The sequence below is a fragment of the Salmo trutta genome, chromosome 19 (genome assembly GCF_901001165.1).
Source record: "Salmo trutta chromosome 19, fSalTru1.1, whole genome shotgun sequence".
Taxonomy (NCBI): domain Eukaryota; kingdom Metazoa; phylum Chordata; class Actinopteri; order Salmoniformes; family Salmonidae; genus Salmo; species Salmo trutta.
The window spans coordinates 7977364-7994437 of NC_042975.1; the positions used below are offsets into that span (position 1 = coordinate 7977364).

The window sequence follows — 17074 nt, forward strand, 5'->3', positions numbered from 1 at the left end:
ATATAAAAATATATGTTTTTTTATTTCTTGGATTTAGGCAGAGACTTTTTTTACATAGAATTTCCGCAGCGGTTGTTTGGCCTGTACATAAATGCATTCTGGGAGCCTGATATTTTAAAACAAGACTCATTCTCATTAGCATCTTCTCTCTTTCCAAGGTTCTAGCACTCTCTCTCTATTTTTATCTTGACTAGCTGTGTACTAATACTGTTTTCAACACTGGCTGTGTTGAAATATTCCTATTTAACACAGTGACGTGTATTCACGGATGCCAAGGCAAGCCAGGCTTCCCCAAAAAATAAGTCCAAGAAAAATAATAATAAAAATACATGCAAAATATTGTAACTTTAGGTCATCTCTCTGTGTTTCATAAATGTCCTTCAATTCGCAAGAGACTGAATGTATCTCACCGGAGAAAGCATCCGAGCAAACAAAACAACACCGCTCTGTCTCTGTATGTGTAGCCCATCTATCTGATGCTATTGTCTCCCATAGAATTGATGCAAGGGAAGCCAGTGAGCATTTGGCCTCACTTGATAACAAATGTATAAAATAGTAGCCAATCAGTGAGTTCAGCTGTGAATGGTCCAAATCCAAATCCAGTTTAACACCAATCACATCACATCTGAAGCCAAACATCATTGACAGAAGAAAATTGAATTGTTGCATCCCGTTGTGTCGTTGACCTCTGGTGGCTAGCTAGCTAAAATTGTCCCTTTCCCAAATTAGCCATGGATGGAGATAGGGATTTGGACTTTTACTTAATTCTCTATACTGGCCAATGATTATAACGGCAATTCTGATCCAACCATAAATGCATACATTGTGCTTCTAGCCTGAGAGGATGGAAGTTCAACATGTAGCTAGACTTAGAAGGCTAATATTAACTAGCTGGCCTGGCGCATCATTCCTCATGAAAGGAAGTTAGACTACTAGCAAGCATTTTAGCCAGGTAGCCTAGGACAACAAAAACTAAAAGTGTGTATGTTATGACAGAGTCATAGACCGTTTAGGCAACATGAAAGAGAGGATGATTGCATTGGTGTTTCTCTACAAGGAGTCAACATGCTTTTTTTCTACTTGCACAAACACACACACACACACACACACACACACACACACACACACACACACAAATCAGTACCATGGACAGCCACATCATATTTAGCTTACGTTGATTGGACTACATCGTTTTTGGTATCTTTTAGTTGTCACTGTATTAGACTAAGCAGAGACGATTAGATGAAGAAATGTTGAAGTGTAAATGGTGCTGGAATAGTGGAGGCAGCGCCTGTTTTCTTTGTGATTTGCGGTAACTCTCCGTGGTTCTAAATCAATAGTTGTTTATTAGTCCAAAAATGTGGGAAACATTAACTTGTTTGACCATGCTGAAGGTCATGTAACTGTTTTTTTTTTTTTACATACAATAGGTTTTGTGGACAAATGTTGCTCTCCGTTTTTGTGGTGAAACAAAAGTGTGGTTGAATTTATTCTGCCACTGTGTCTTCTAATTGTCTCAGCCTTTAGGCCTGTATATATAAATGAACAGGTTATAGAGCAAACAACGCAATTATCACAACACATCGGTTGTAATATGTCTTTTATTTCCTGTCTTGGCTTCCCAGTGATTTTACCCACGCACCATTACTGATTTAGCCTTCTCCTTCTCTGCCTCTTTTCAGGTCAACTCAGAGTCCATGTCTCAGAGGCTGATACTGTCATTAATAATTGACATGGTGGACGGTCCAATTCATAGTGCATTACTCTAATATATTCTGGTATGTGCCCTCACCACACGGAGGCATCACTTCTCAAAGCCTCTGCCAAGTTTGACGCATGCCAAGTCCTGGCTGAGAGAGAGAGCTGCTGGGAGAGTTAAGGTTATTAAATAAGGCGTGTTTATTGTTGGATATTTTAAGGCACTATGTGGGAGCCAAACTATAAATCTTTCTGAGATGTAAACATGGTTAATGTGGTGATCGGCACAGGATTATAATACTGTATATTCTTAGAATCAGACTATATGTGGTGCTTTTTACCCCAATTTTGTTATAACCAATTGGTAGTTACAGTCTTGTCTCATCGCTGCAACTCATGTACGGACTCGGGAGAGGTGAAGGTCGAGAGCCATGTGTCCTCCAAAACATGACCCCACCAAGCCGCACTGCTTCTCGACAAACTGTTCGCTTAACCCGGAAACCAGCCACACCATTGTGTCGTCGGAAACACCGTACACCTGGCGACCGTAGTCAGCATGTATGCGCCCGGCCGCTGGACCGCGATGGGACAAGGTCATCCCGGACGGCCAAACCCTCCCCTAACCCGGACGACGCTGGTGGGCCAATTGTGTGCCGCCTCATGGATCTCCTGGTCGTGGCTGGCTGCAACACAGCCCGGGATTGAACCCGGAGCTGTTGTGACGCCTCTAGAATCAGACCACTGCGGCACTCGGGAGGCCTGGTGCATAGGCTTTTTGAACCAATTCTTAAATGCATTCAGTGTTATCAGTGTATGGATTAGCAGAAAGAGGAATAGTTAGTGCTGGGTTTATGACAAATGTATTAACAGTGTAGGAAAAAAAACTGTAATTAAGGTTCTCAATTAACGACTAAGCAATCCCATTTTCATCGTCTTGAAAGGAAAACATGATCCATAAAGGGATAAATGTTAATGAATTCCCTCGGTTGGAGAGGCTCGATATATACCAGCTATCATGAATACTGGAGTGTGTATATCACTGACTCTATCCTTCAACTGTCAAAGGAAGGAGCACACTTCTGTTTTTCAAGGCAGTGTTTTTCCTGTGTTTAAGTCAAGTGCAATGTGTGCGTGTGTATGTCTGATTGGGGCAGGACGTACAGTATAGCCCTGTATATATGTATCAAACGTGTTCGTCACTGTGTGTGTGTATGTATAAGAGGGACGTAAAGAGACAATGCCTAACACATTTATGTTCGTTTGTGATTTGCGTCACTGCAGCAGGGTATTGGCACAGCCTCTGTAGGGGGAGCTGTGCAGAACAACATCGGCCAGGCTGCTCCTCAGGGTCAGATGATGCAAAGACGAGCACCGTTTGCCTCAGTGTGCTGATCCTAGAGCCTGGAGTAGTGGGGGCTGATCCTAGAGCCTGGAGTAGTGGGGGCTGATTCTAGAGCCTGGAGTAGTGAGGGCTGATCCTAGAGCCTGGAGTAGTGGGGGCTGATCCTAGAGCCTGGAGTAGTGGGGGCTGATTCTAGAGCCTGGGGTAGTGAGGGCTGATTCTAGAGCCTGGAGTAGTGGGGGCTGATCCTAGAGCCTGGAGTAGTGGGGGCTGATTCTAGAGCCTGGAGTAGTGGGGGCTGATCCTAGAGCCTGGAGTAGTGGGGGCTGATCCTAGAGCCTGGAGTAGTGGGGGCTGATCCTAGAGTAGTGTGGGCTGATCCTAGAGCCTGAAGTAGTGGGGGCTGATCCTAGAACCTGGAGTAGTGGGGGCTGATCCTAGAGCCTGGAGTAGTGGGGGCTGATCCTAGAGTCTGGAGTAGTGGGGGCTGATCCTAGAGCCTGGAGTAGTGGGGCCTGAACCTAGAACCTGGAGTAGTGAGGGCTGATCCTAGAGCCTGGAGTAGTGGGGGCTGATCCTAGAGCCTGGAGTAGTGAGGGCTGATTCTAGAGCCTGGAGTAGTGCGGGATGATTCTAGAGCCTGGAGTAGTGGGGGCTGATCCTAGAGCCTGGAGTAGTGGGGGCTGATCCTAGAGCCTGGAGTAGTGAGGGCTGATTCTAGAGCCTGGAGTAGTGGAGGCTGATTCTAGAGCCTGGAGTAGTGGGGGCTGATCCTAGAGCCTGGAGTAGTGGGGGCTGATTCTAGAGCCTGGAGTAGTGAGGGCTGATTCTAGAGCCTGGAATAGTGGGGGCTGATCCTAGAGTAGTGGGGGCTGATCCTAGAGTAGTGGGGTCTGATCCTAGAGCCTGGAGTAGTGAGGGCTGATTCTAGAGCCTGGAGTAGTGGGAGCTGATCCTAGAGCCTGGAGTAGTGGGGGCTGATCCTAGAGTAGTGGGGGCTGATCCTAGAGTAGTGGGGTCTGATCCTAGAGCCTGGAGTAGTGAGGGCTGATCCTAGAGCCTGGAGTAGTGGGGGCTGATTCTAGAGTCTGGAGTAGTGGGGGCTGATTCTAGAGTCTGGAGTAGTGGGGGCTGATTCTAGAGCCTGGAGTAACAGGGACTGATTCTAGAGCCTGGAGTAGTGGGTGCTGATCCTAGAGCCTGGAGTAGTGGGGGCTGTTCCTAGAGCCTGGAGTAGTGGGGGCTGATCCTAGAGCCTGGAGTAGTGAGGGCTGATTCTAGAGCCTGGAGTAGTGGGGGCTGATCCAAGAGTAGTGTGGGCTGATCCTAGAGTGGTGGGGGCTGATCCCAGAGTAGTGAGGGCTGATCCCAGAGTAGTAGGGGCTGATCCTAGAGCCTGGAGTAGTGAGGGCTGATCCTAGAGCCTTGATCCCAGAGCCTGGAGTAGTGGGGGCTGATCCTAGAACCTGGAGTAGTGGGGGCTAATCCCAGAGCCTTGATCCCAGAGCCTGGAGTAGTGGGGTCTGATCCTAGAACCTGGAGTATTGGGGGCTGATTCTAGAGCCTGGAGTAGTGAGGGCTGATTCTAGAGCCTGGAGTAGTGAGGGCTGATTCTAGAGCCTGGAGTAGTGGGGGCTGATCCTAGATCCTGGAGTAGTGGCGGCTGATCCTAGAGCCTGGAGTAGTGGGGGCTGATCCTAGAGCCTGGAGTAGTGGGGGCTGATCCCAGAGTAGTGGGGGCTGATCCCAGAGTAGTGGGGGCTGATCCTAGAGCCTGGAGTAGTGAGGGCTGATTCTAGAGCCTGGAGTAGTGGGGGCTGATCCAAGAGCCTTGACCCAGAGCCTGGAGTAGTGGGGGATGATCCTAGAGCCTGGAGTAGTGGGGGCTGATCCTAGAAACTGGAGTAGTGGGGGCTGATCCTAGAGCCTGGAGTAGTGGGGGCTGATCCTAGAGCCTGGAGTAGTGAGGGCTGATTCTAGAGCCTGGAGTAGTGGTGGCTGATCCTAGAGCCTGGAGTAGTGGGGGCTGATTCTAGAGCCTGGAGTAACGGGGGCTGATTCTAGAGCCTGGAGTAGTGGGTGCTGATCATAGAGCCTGGAGTAGTGGGGGCTGATCCTAGAACCTGGAGTAGTGGGGGCTGATCCTAGAGCCTGGAGTAGTGGGGGCTGATCCTAGAGTCTGGAGTAGTGGGGGCTGATCCTAGAGCCTGGAGTAGTGGGGCCTGATCCTAGAACCTGGAGTAGTGGGGGCTGATCCTAGAGCCTGGAGTAGTGGGGGCTGATCCTAGAGCCTGGAGTAGTGAGGGCTGATTCTAGAGCCTGGAGTAGTGAGGGATGATTATAGAGCCTGGAGTAGTGGGGGCTGATCCTAGAGCCTGGAGTAGTGAGGGCTGATCCTAGAGCCTTGATCCCAGAGCCTGGAGTAGTGGGGGCTGATCCTAGAACCTGGAGTAGTGGGGGCTAATCCCAGAGCCTTGATCCCAGAGCCTGGAGTAGTGGGGGCTGATCCTAGAACCTGGAGTAGTGGGGGCTAATCCCAGAGCCTTGATCCCAGAGCCTGAAGTAGTGGGGGCTGATCCTAGAACCTGGAGTATTGGGGGCTGATTCTAGAGCCTGGAGTAGTGAGGGCTGATTCTAGAGCCTGGAGTAGTGAGGGCTGATTCTAGATCCTGGAGTAGTGGGGGCTGATCCTAGAGCCTGAAGTAGTGGGGGCTGATTCTAAAGCCTGGAGTAGTGGGGGCTGATCCTAGAGCCTGGAGTAGTGGGGGCTGATCCTAGAGCCTTGTGTAGTGGGGGCTGATCCTAGAGCCTGGAGTAGTGGGGGCTGATCCCAGAGTAGTGTGGGCTGATCCTAGAGTAGTGGGGCCTGATCCCAGAGCCTGGAGTTGTGGGGGCTGGTCCTAGAACCTGGAGTAGTGGGGGCTGATCCTAGAGCCTGGAGTAGTGGGGGCTGATCCTAGAGCCTGGAGTAGTGGGGGCTGATCCCAGAGTAGTGGGGGCTGATCCTAGAGTAGTGGGGGCTGATCCCAGAGTAGTGGGGGCTGATCCCAGAGTAGTGGGGGCTGATCCTAGAGCCTGGAGTAGTGAGGGCTGATCCTAGAGCCTGGAGTAGTGGGGGCTGATCCAAGAGCCTTGATCCCAGAGCCTGGAGTAGTGGGGGCTGATCCTAGAACCTGGAGTAGTGGGGGCTGATCCTAGAGCCTGGAGTAGTGGGGGCTGATTTTAGAGCCTGGAGTAGTGGGGGCTGATCCCAGAGTAGTGTGGGCTGATCCCAGAGTAGTGGGGGCTGATCCTAGAGCCTGGAGTAGTGGGGGCTGATCCTAGAGCCTGGAGTAGTGGGGGCTGATCCTAGAGCCTTGATCCCAGAGCCTGGAGTAGTGGGGGCTGATCCTAGAGCCTGGAGTAGTGAGGGCTGATTCTAGAGCCTGGAGTAGTGGGGGCTGATCCTAGAGCCTGGAGTAGTGGGGGCTGATCCTAGAGCCTGGAGTAGTGGGGGCTGATTCTAGAGCCTGGAGTAACGGGGGCTGATTCTAGAGCCTGGAGTAGTGGGTGCTGATCCTAGAGCCTGGAGTAGTGGGGGCTGATCCTAGAGCCTGGAGTAGTGGGGGCTTATCCTAGAGCCTGGAGTAGTGGGGGCTGATCCTAGAGCCTGGAGTAGTGGGGGCTGATCCTAGAGTAGTGAGGGCTGATTCTAGAGCCTGGAGTAGTGAGGGCTGATTCTAGAGCCTGGAGTAGTGGGGGCTGATCCTAGAGCATGGAGTAGTCAGGGCTGATTCTAGTGCCTGGAGTAGTGGAGGCTGATCCTAGAACCTCGAGTAGTGAGGGCTGATTCTAGAGCCTGGAGTAGCGGGTGCTGATCCTAGAGCCTGGGGTAGGGGCGGCTGATCCTAGATCCTGGAGTAGTGGGGGCTGATCTCAGAGCCTGGAGTAGTGTGTGCTGATCCTAGAGCACACAGCCCTGGTCCTGTCACCATGCAGACTGGTCCTGTCACTATGCAACCTGGCCCTGTCACCATGCAGACTGACCCTGTCACTATGCAACCTGGCCCTGTCACCATGCAGACTGACCCTGTCACTATGCAACCTGGCCCTGTCACCATGCAGACTGGCCCTGTCACCATGCAGACTGACACTGTCACCATGCAGACTGGCCCTGTCACCATGCAGACTGGCCCTGTCACCATGCAGACTGGCCCTGTCACCATGCAGACTGACCCTGTCACCATGCAGACTGACCCTGTCACTATGCAACCTGGCCCTGTCACCATGCAGACTGGCCCTGTCACCATGCAGACTGACCCTGTCACCATGCAGACTGGCCCTGTCACCATGCAGACTGACCCTGTCACCATGCAGACTGGTCCTGTCACCATGCAGCCAGGCCCTGTCACCATGCAGACTGGCCCTGTCACCATGCAGACTGGCCCTGTCACCATGCAGACTGGCTCTGTCACCATGCAGACTGGCCCTGTCACTATGCTTCCTGCTGTCTGTCCCCAGAGCTGCATCCTGCTGTCTGTCCCCAGAGCCAGACTCTGGGCCCCTGGACACTGATGCTACCAGTTATCAGAAGGCTGATATGTGACTGGCATTTGCCAGAGGGCTGTGTGCGTGTCTGCGTGTGCGTGTCTGCGTGTGCGTGTCTGCGTGTGTGTGTGCGCGTGCTGTGCGCGTGTGTGTGTGCGCGTGTGTGTATAGGTGCACATGCGTGCACACCTACACGCCTGTTAAAAGGCATTTTAGTGGTCACCTGGCCGTAGCCCAGGGCATATCATTAATTGAAGTCAGATTTCATGTTTACAGTGCAGTATGTTAACTTGAGTAAATTAATAAAGGGAAAGGGGGGATACCTGGTCAGTTGTCCAACTGAATGAAAGGGGGGATACCTGGTCAGTTGTCCAACTGAATGAAAGGGGGGATACCTAGTCAGTTGTCCAACTGAATGAAAGGGGGAGACCTAGTCAGTTGTCCAACTGAATGAAAGGGGGGATACCTGGTCAGTTGTCCAACTGAATGAAAGGGGGGATACCTAGTCAGTTGTCCAACTGAATGAAAGGGGGGATACCTGGTCAGTTGTCCAACTGAATGAAAGGGGGGATACCTGGTCAGTTGTCCAACTGAATGAAAGGGGGGATACCTGGTCAGTTGTCCAACTGAATGAAAGGGGGGATACCTGGTCAGTTGTACAACTGAATGAAAGGGGGGATACCTAGTCAGTTGTCCAACTGAATGAAAGGGGGGATACCTGGTCAGTTGTCCAACTGAATGAAAGGGGGGATACCTGGTCAGTTGTCCAACTGAATGAAAGGGGGGATACCTGGTCAGTTGTACAACTGAATGAAAGGGGGGATATTTGGTCAGTTGTACAACTGAATGAAAGGGGGGATACCTGGTCAGTTGTCCAACTGAATGAAAGGGGGGATACCTGGTCAGTTGTACAACTGAATGAAAGGGGGGATACCTGGTCAGTTGTACAACTGAATGAAAGGGGGGATACCTGGTCAGTTGTCCAACTGAGTGAAAGGGGGGATACCTGGTCAGTTGTCCAACTGAATGAAAGGGGGGATACCTGGTCAGTTGTCCAACTGAATGAAAGGGGGATACCTAGTCAGTTGTCCAACTGAATGAAAGGGGGGATACCTAGTCAGTTGTACAACTGAATGAAAGGGGGGATACCTAGTCAGTTGTCCAACTGAATGAAAGGGGGGATACCTAGTCAGTTGTCCAACTGAATGAAAGGGGGGATACCTAGTCAGTTGTCCAACTGAATGAAAGGGGGGATACCTAGTCAGTTGTCCAACTGAATGAAAGGGGGATACCTAGTCAGTTGTCCAACTGAATGAAAGGGGGGATACCTAGTCAGTTGTCCAACTGAATGAAAGGGGGGGATACCTGGTCAGTTGCCCAACTGAATGAAAGGGGGGGATACCTGGTCAGTTGTCCAACTGAATGAAAGGGGGGGATACCTGGTCAGTTGTCCAACTGAATGAAAGGGGGGATACCTAGTCAGTTGTCCAACTGAATGAAAGGGGGGATACCTGGTCAGTCGTCCAACTGAATGAAAGGGGGGGATACCTGGTCAGTTGTCCAACTGAATGAAAGGGGGGATACCTGGTCAGTTGTCCAACTGAATGAAAGGGGGGATACCTGGTCAGTTGTCCAACTGAATGAAAGGGGGGATACCTGGTCAGTTGTCCAACTGAATGAAAGGGGGGATACCTAGTCAGTTGTACAACTGAATGAAAGGGGGGATACCTGGTCAGTTGTCCAACTGAATGAAAGGGGGGATACCTAGTCAGTTGTCCAACTGAATGAAAGGGGGGATACCTAGTCAGTTGTACAACTGAATGAAAGGGGGGATACCTGGTCAGTTGTCCAACTGAATGAAAGGGGGGATACCTGGTCAGTTGTCCAACTGAATGAAAGGGGGGATACCTAGTCAGTTGTACAACTGAATGAAAGGGGGGATACCTGGTCAGTTGTCCAACTGAATGAAAGGGGGGATACCTGGTCAGTTGTCCAACTGAATGCATTCAACTGAAATTCGTCTTCCGCGTTTAACCCAACCCCTCTGAATCCCGGGGAAACAGTAAAGATGGCATCTTTGTGATAGAAGTGTATCCTCATTACGGTTGAGACCTGCTTCAAATACAACTCTGAGCAATGTGGTGTGTCTGTGACCAAATCCCCTCTCCCCACTTCAAAGGCTTCAGTTCATTTGAGTATTTCCCTTATTTTGGGATTAAGAGTGCTTTCAGATTGGTGGCAAAGGAAAAACACTTTTTTTCAAGTGAATGGCCTCTAACATCTTAGAGGGAGTGATAGACAGTGGCAGGGAGATGGAGAAGCATTGATGCGTGTAGATTTGCAGGTTCCCAATTTTTTTTATTTTATTTTTTTTTTAAAGCAGTGATTTGATGCAGAACGTGTTGTCAGGGGGGAGAGGCTGCTCTCATTGGTTTGGAAGGGAATGTCATTTTTCACTGCTTTGATCCTCTGTGAGGGGAGGCTGGGAGGGGATAAGCGTATGGGGAGGGGGAGGGGGGGGGCTTGAGGATGAGTTGGGGTATAGAAAAGTAGGGCAGTTTTGTTTCTTTTGCGACACCGGATAAAAATAGTGCCTGTATGGAAACATCCTACTTCAAAGGCAAGCCGTATGGCGCGCGATGTAGTAAGTTATTTATATCACACATATATTAAAAGGCAAAAGCTGATGGCAGAAGTGGCTCTTTAAGTGGGACTGTATGATGGAGAGTCGAGTCAGCACATCTTAGCCTGTTTCCCTGCTGTCTGTATAATGAAACATACAATGATAGAGAGATGATAGGGATATTATTACGGCTGGTTTCCGATGTGCTTTGCAGCCGAGCCTACGTCTTGGTCCTTGCCTCCTTGCCTCCCTCCTGCTGTGCCACATTGCCATGTTCTGGGCTAATCTGTCTGTCTGCAGCAAGACACACAGTACATTAGGAGAGATGTGGGTTTGCTGCTGTTGGGGCTGCTGTGGACATTGTGCTGCAGGATTTTATACACTGAACAAAAATATAAACACAACATGCAACAATTTCAAATATTTTACTGAGTTACAGTTCATAGAAGGAAATCAGTCAATTGAAATAAATAAATTAGGCCCTAATCTATGGATTCCACATGACTGGGCAGTGGCGCAGCCATAGGTGGGCCTGGGAGGGTATAGGCCCACCCAGTTGGGAGCCATGTCCACCCACTGGGAAGCCATGCCAGGCCAATCAGAATATTTTTTTTCCCTCCCCCAGCGCAGGTGAAGAAGCCGGCTGTGGAGGTCCTGGGCTGGCGTGTTTACATATGGTCTGCAGTTTTGAGGCCAAATTCTCTGAAACGACTTTGGAGGCAGCTTATGGTCGAGAAATGAACATCCATTCCCTGGCAACAGCTCTGTTAGATATTCTTGCAGTCAGTATGCCAATTGCACGCTCCCTCAAAACTTGAGACATCGATGGCATTGTATTGTGTGACAAAACTACACATTTTAGAGTGGCCTTTTATTGTCCCCAGCACAAGGTGCACCTGTGTAATGATCATGCTGTTTAATCAGTGTCACGCCCTGGCCATAGAGAGGGTTTTGTTCTCTATTTTGGTTAGGCCAGGGTGTGACTAGGGTGGGCATTCTATGTCCTTTTTTTCTATGTTTTGTGTATTTCTTTGTTTTGGCCGGGTATGGTTCTCAATCAAGGACAGCTGTATATCATTGTCTCTGATTGGGAGCCATACTTAGGCAGCCTGTTTTCCTTTGGGTTTTGTGGGTGGTTACTTTCTGTTTAGTTGATGTTCCTGACAGAACTGTTTAGCTGTCGTTCATTTTCTTGTTTTGTTGAAAGTGTTCTATTAGAAGTTAATGATGAGCACTCACCACGCTGCGCCTTGGTCTACTCCTTTCGACGGCCGTTACAATCAGCTTATTGATATGCCACACCTGTCAGGTGGATGGATTATTTTGACAAAGGAGAAATGCTCACTAACAGGGATGTAAACAAATTTGTGCGCAACATTTTAGAAAAATAAGCTTTTTGTGCTTATGGAACATTTCTGGGCTCTTTTCAGCTCATGAAAAATGGGACCAACACTTTACATATTGCGTTTATATTTTTGTTCAGTATATTTCACTCTCTCCAAAACCATTGGCGTTAATGTTGGGTTGAGGGGGGGTAACTGGGTTGAGGGATAATGTTTTACTACATTTGATCGATGAGGAGGTCAACTCGTTGTGACACCGGTGTCATGTCGTCTCATATATCATAGCACACACGTATGACATCATATCACATTGTGGAGGATCATTTAACCCATAGGCTCGTGTGAAATTGAACAACTGTGCCCGAGTTGAAGTTTAAATCAAACAATGCGCCAAAAAAGTTGTCTCCATGGGTTACGAGAACATGGTTGGATTTCCATTTCAATTTGTGGACATGGAGACGCCACTGCTGCCTGTTGTGAAGGTACCACATGCTCCTGCTCGTGGTTGTGAGATCAGAGGGAGAGGCAGTCTGAGGAGATGATTGGCCGGTGCGATGTGTCTAATAGTATCCTGGTGTTGCCTGTGGAGGAGAGTTTGGAGGAAACGATAGGATCAAGTGAAAAGTAATTAGAGCTCATGTTTGTTTAGACACTTACAGAGAAGAGCATGAGACGGAGGCGTGGGAAGTTGAACAGAAAGCTCCTGGTGGGTAGGGGTCATTTATCTTCCACCATTTATCCCTGTAAACGGCCAAGTGATTGTCTCTAAACATATATCTGACCTTGAGTGGGATTTTGTTGGAGATCATTTGGGAAATAAAGCGTGGTTTTATGTGCACGCTGATGCCTGGGCTTGGGGCTACTGGGGCTGTGAGTGATGCAGCAGGGAGCCATCCCAGTCACGGGGAGTGATGACAAAGAGGCTGTAACAAAATGGAGTCAGTTCTGCGCTGAAGGTTGTTACGTGGAAAGGCCTTCGCCCAGGAGAGAGGGGGGCACTGAGACTCATATGGATCAACAGAAAGAGGATAATAGACGTTTTTTTATCCAAAGCAACTTAGTAATGCTTACACACATTTTAAGTATGGGTTGTGTCAGGAATCGTACCCACCACCCTGGCATAGCAAGCACCATGCTCTACCACCTGAGCTACAGAGGACCATAGAAAGGTTTTATTATGGAGCCGATGGATACTAAACATATCAGGCAATAAAGTACTGTACTACTGTGCTACTGTACTACTGGTCCAAGTAGGAGTTAAAAAAAAAGCTTAGCACTCATTTACATTTAAGGTGCGTATTATTATTTTTTTAATTGTGCACGTCAAAGCCCTCCGCAATGAAAATACCAACATAATCAGATTTTAATTTATAATGCACATTAGGGAGTGGGATGTGTCTGAATTCCTCTTGGAGTGACATTAGAGCTGGCTTGTCTTCACTTTCTCTCTCTATCTCTCGCTCTCTTTCTCTCTCTCTCTCCCCTTCTTTTGAGATCAGCATTTGGAGCTGTGTTGAACATGACTTAGAGGATAGAGGAGTATCGCTGAAGCCAGAGTATCTCAGGTTTCCTTTGGTCCTCAACTTTTTTCTTGGGAGGAAACTGATATGATAAATCTCTGCAAATGTCACAGCAAGACCTGCTGTGTATAGACAGCCTCAGCATGTGGTGGTGAGGAGGAGGGAGAGATGAGGAGGGGGGTGCAGCAGCCCTGTATGTGGGGGGGTGCAACAGCTCTGTATGTAGAGGGGGGGTGCAACAGCTCTGTATGTAGAGGGGGGGGGGGTGCAACAGCTCTGTATGTAGAGGGGGGGGGGTACAACAGCTCTGTATGTAGAGGGGGGGTGCAACAGCTCTGTATGTAGAGGGGGGGTGCAACAGCTCTGTATGTAGAGGGGGTGCAACAGCTCTGTATGTAGAGGGGGGGGGGGGGGGTGCAACAGCTCTGTATGTAGAGGGGGGGGGGGTACAACAGCTCTGTATGTAGAGGGGGGGTGCAACAGCTCTGTATGTAGAGGGGGGGTGCAACAGCTCTGTATGTAGAGGGGGGTGCAACAGCTCTGTATGTAGAGGGGGTGCAACAGCTTTGTATGTAGAGGGGGGTGCAGCAGCTCTGTCTGTGGGGGGGTGCAACAGCTCTGTCTGTGGGGGGGTGCAACAGCTCTGTATGTAGGGGGGTGCATGCAGCCCTGTATGTAGACGTGGGGGGGGGGGTGCAGCAGCTCTGTATGTAGACGTGGGCGGGGGGTGCAGCCCTGTATGTGGGGGGGTGCAGCAGCTCTGTGTGTGGGGGGGGTGCAGCAGCTCTGTGTGTGGGGGGGTGCAGCAGCTCTGTGTGTGGGGGGGTGCAGCAGCTCTGTATGTAGACGTGGGCGGGGGGTGCAGCCCTGTATGTGGGGGGGGTGCAGCAGCTCTGTGTGTGGGGGGGGTGCAGAAGCTCTGTGTGTGGGGGGGGTGCAGCAGCTCTGTATGTGGACGTGGGCGGCAGCCCTGTATGTGGGGGGGTGCAGCAGCTCTGTGTGTGGGGGGGTGCAGCAGCTCTGTATGTAGACGTGGGCGGCAGCCCTGTATGTGGGAGGGAGTGCAGCAGCTCTGTATGTAGACGTGGGGGGGGGGGTGCAGCCCTGTATGTAGACGTGGGGGGGGGGGGGGGTGCAGCAGCTCTGTATGTAGACGTGGGCGGCAGCCCTGTATGTGGGGGGGGAGTGCAGCAGCTCTGTATGTAGACGTGGGGGGGGGGGGTGCAGCCCTGTATGTGGGGGTGCAGCAGCTCTGTATGTAGACGTGGGGGGGGGGGTGCAGCCCTGTATGTGGGGGTGCAGCAGCTCTGTATGTAGACGTGGGGGGGGGGTGCAGCCCTGTATGTGGGGGTGCAGCAGCTCTGTATGTAGACGTGGGGGGGGTGCAGCAGCTCTGTATGTAGACGTGGGCGGCAGCCCTGTATGTGGGGGTGCAGCAGCTCTGTGTTTGCTTCCCAGCGCATTATGTGATTGACTTGCCTTGTTAAATAAAGGTTAAATAAAATAAGTAAATAAATAAAAAGAGGACGCTAACATCAAAGGAAAAGGCTTGAAACGGCACAAACAGCTCCACATGAGCCACAATGAAGCCCTTTGCCAAACATACATACCAAAATACGAAATGAGGGCTTATGACAGAAACAGATTTCTCCCTCCAATCTTCCATTCAGAAAACCTTCCTATTTTACATTGATGTTCTGATATAGGGACTAGAGGAGGATGAATCCTGGTCATTAGAGAGAGATGTGCCTTTCTCTCTCTCTACGTCCATCCACTCCACTCTCTGGCTCTTCTGGACTGTATGTCCTCTTCCCCTCCACTGCCCCATCCAATGCTCTGCTATTTGCTTAAACGGAGTACTAGCTAGTGATGCAATGGTTATCTTCCATTCTGGGACTTTGAGACGTAGCATATATATATATTATTCAGTAAAAGCAGGACACTTTCTTTTAGCTTCACATGACCAGATAAGTGACATCAAGTCAAAATCACCCGGCCTTGTAAAGAAGTGTTTGCCAATGCAGCCGTGGATGTTGGATGTTTTGCCGACCTGCTCAGAGCAAAGTGAGTTCATTTCATTAGTGAGAGTATTCACTCTTAGCTAGGAGTGCTTTGCCGTGTACAAGACAGTCTCGGTGCCTTGGTGATACCCATTCCATCACACCCCAACAGCTTGTTGGGTTGTTATGCGTATCTCTGGTCTTGAGGAGATGCATGAAACACCAAACACATGCAGGCTAATCTTAAAAGACACCATGGATGCAGAAGTTGTAACACCTTGGAGGGAATCAGCCTTTAATTCACTATTGCTGTGTTGGACATACTGTAAGCAGAAGCACAGAATTTACGATATACCGGTATTGATGTATGGACCAGTTTGGGTTTTTACTTTACCTTCTATAACAGTATTTGAATGTTTGGTTTGTTAAATGTGATAAGCCGTGGGTAACATCCATGTTTATTGTTTACTCCACTACTTGAGTCATCTCTCTCTCCATGCCGCTTTCTACAGATTTAGCCCAGCCCCCTGTCACTCAAAGAGCGCATTTGTTGTTCCTCAACCACGAGACATTTGTGATCATTCTCTGCATGATCAATGCAGCACATACAACAATGTTGATGACAATGATGCTGTTTTCACTTTGCTTCTTAATATAAATCCAATATTGTTCTATAATTACACTATTAGTTTTGTGTTTCTTACATCTCCAAATGGCTAGTTTGTCTTTTCTTAGCAAATTGGGCTTAATCGTGTTAGCTGGCTAGCTAGCTAATACATGTACTGAGTAAAAGCAAACGTAGCTAGCTAATACAGCCAATAATACCAGTGATGGTGGAGACCTAAATCAGCATGTTGTTTGTGCAAAAGTATCTTCTAAATGATCTGGTACTGCTACTCCCTGTATATACTGTAGCTGCACATTGATCTGGTACTCCCTGTATATACTGTAGCTGCACATTGATCTGGTACTGGTACTCCCTGTATATAACTCCACATTGATCTGGTACTCCCTGTATGTAGCTCCACATTGATCTGGTACTCCCTGTATATAGCTCCACATTGATCTGGTACTGGTACTCCCTGTATGTAGCTCCACATTGATCTGGTACTGGTACTACCTGTATATAGCTCCACATTGATCTGGTACTGGTACTCCCTGTATATACTGTAGCTCCACATTGATCTGGTACTCCCTGTATATACTGTAGCTGCACATTGATCTGGTACTCCCTGTATATACTGTAGCTGCACATTGATCTGGTACTGGTACTCCCTGTATATAACTCCACATTGATCTGGTACTCCCTGTATGTAGCTCCACATTGATCTGGTACTCCCTGTATATAGCTCCACATTGATCTGGTACTGGTACTCCCTGTATATAGCTCCACATTGATCTGGTACTGGTACTCCCTGTATATAGCTGTACATTGATCTGGTACTCCCTGTATATAGCTCCACATTGATCTGGTACTGGTACTCCCTGTATATAGCTGTACATTGATCTGGTACTGGTACTCCCTGTATATAGCTCCACATTGATCTGATACTGGTACTCCCTGTATATAGCTCCACATTGATCTGGTACTGGTACTCCCTGTATATAGCTCCACATTGATCTGGTACTGGTACTCCCTGTATATACTGTAGCTCCACATTGATCTGGTACTCCCTGTACATACTGTAGCTGCACATTGATCTGGTACTCCCTGTATATACTGTAGCTGCACATTGATCTGGTACTCCCTGTATATACTGTAGCTCCACATTGATCTGGTACTGGTACTCCCTGTATATAGCTCCACATTGATCTGGTACTCCCTGTGTATACTGTAGCTGCACATTGATCTGGTACTCCCTGTATATACTGTAGCTCCACATTGATCTGGTACTCCCTGTATATACTGTAGCTGCACATTGATCTGGTACTCCCTGTGTATACTGTAGCTCCACATTGATCTGGTACTCCCTGTATATACTGTAGCTGCACATTGATCTGGTACTCCCTGTATATACTGT

General features: G+C 49.1%; 1 protein-coding gene across 3 annotated transcripts in view; it reads left to right on the forward strand.

Moving 5' to 3' along the window:
• Positions 1-17074, forward strand: part of LOC115153919 (teneurin-2) — a 363296-nt gene that overhangs the window by 235793 nt on the left and 110429 nt on the right. The window lies entirely within an intron of this gene.